Raw genomic sequence first — 1,322 nt, 5'->3', positions numbered from 1 at the left:
GCGGGGACGGCCCGCGGGGCAGCCCAGCCCACGTGGCCCCACGCAGCTTTAGTGTCCTGCCGGCATGTGTGTCACTTAGATCCACAGATCGCTCGTTATGTCCTTAATTACTACTCCGAAGCCCTCCTGCCCCGACACCCAATGGCAACAGGTTGGGGCTGAATGCACCCATGTGAGCAGTGCTCACGCCGGGTCATTTTCCTACTTTCACCAAGCTGTAAAATACTGTAAATGACGGATTAAAAGAATTCTAAAAACAAAACAAAACAAAACATATATCTGTAATTTTTGCTAGCTAGCTATGCATCTGCAATGTCTGTGGGGCTGTGTCTTGCAACGGGGCGAAGGAAATAGGGACAAGGTTCAGTGGGCACGGTGGTGACAGGTTGACAGTCGGACTTGATGATCTCACAGGTCTTTTCCAACCTTAATGATTATCAGAGAATCATATCACAGAATTGCTTGGGTTGGAAGGGACCTCAAGGATGGTGAAGCTCAAACTTCCCCCTCTCTCTTCCCCCCACCACAGGCAGGGCTGCCAAACTCCGTATCTAATACTACACCAGGCTGCACAGGGTCCCATCCAACCTGGCCTTGAGCACCTCCAGGGACCTAAAAGTGAAAGTTAGAATAACTCCAAGCCCAAATCCTGCAGCTGGGAACCAAAAGGCATCACTGGGGCTGTGCATGGGAGATGGCCGTGGGGCTAAATTTCATCACAGGTTACTCCCAAGGAAGGGATTCAGGCTTCCCCATCCCTAGGCAGCTTCCCCAGTACTTATCTCCCAGGTAAACTCATTAATTGCCTGTTGAATGGCAACGCAGGAGACTCTCAGGTACAAAAGAAAGTGACATTATTTATAAAGTCACGTTGCTTAATCGTTTGCATAGAGGGGCAATGAAAGCAGGGAGCAGCTGGGGATGTGGGACCATCTGCAAGAGCAAACGCTGTTACCTGTGCCAGGAGTAACAAACCCTCATCATTTCCCCCAGCCTCACAGAGCCCCAGGTGCCATCAACGTGCCAACAGAGCAGATCCCATAATGTGGCAACATCAACATTTATTGGAGGGCTTGCCTGGAAATACTGACAGCATCTCGGCCCTTTCACACCCACTTCTCTCCTGCCCTCAGCTACGCACGGAAACAACACAGTGCCCTGAAATACAGAGATGGAAACGCACACATGCACCTAACTGCCAAGTTTATAGAAATATACTTTGTCATCTATACATACACCAGTATCTAAACTAAACGTGATGTACAAACGAGTCACTTACACTGTGTGTGTGTGTGTGTGTGTGTGTGTGTGTGTGTGTGTGT

Source organism: Lagopus leucura, unplaced genomic scaffold, assembly GCF_019238085.1.
Source record: "Lagopus leucura isolate 7727_CA_CO unplaced genomic scaffold, USGS_WTPT01 Super-Scaffold_100088, whole genome shotgun sequence".
In the NCBI taxonomy this organism is placed as follows: Eukaryota; Metazoa; Chordata; class Aves; order Galliformes; family Phasianidae; genus Lagopus; species Lagopus leucura.
The sequence above is the reverse complement of the archived record's forward strand: the minus strand, read 5'-3'. Positions refer to the sequence as shown.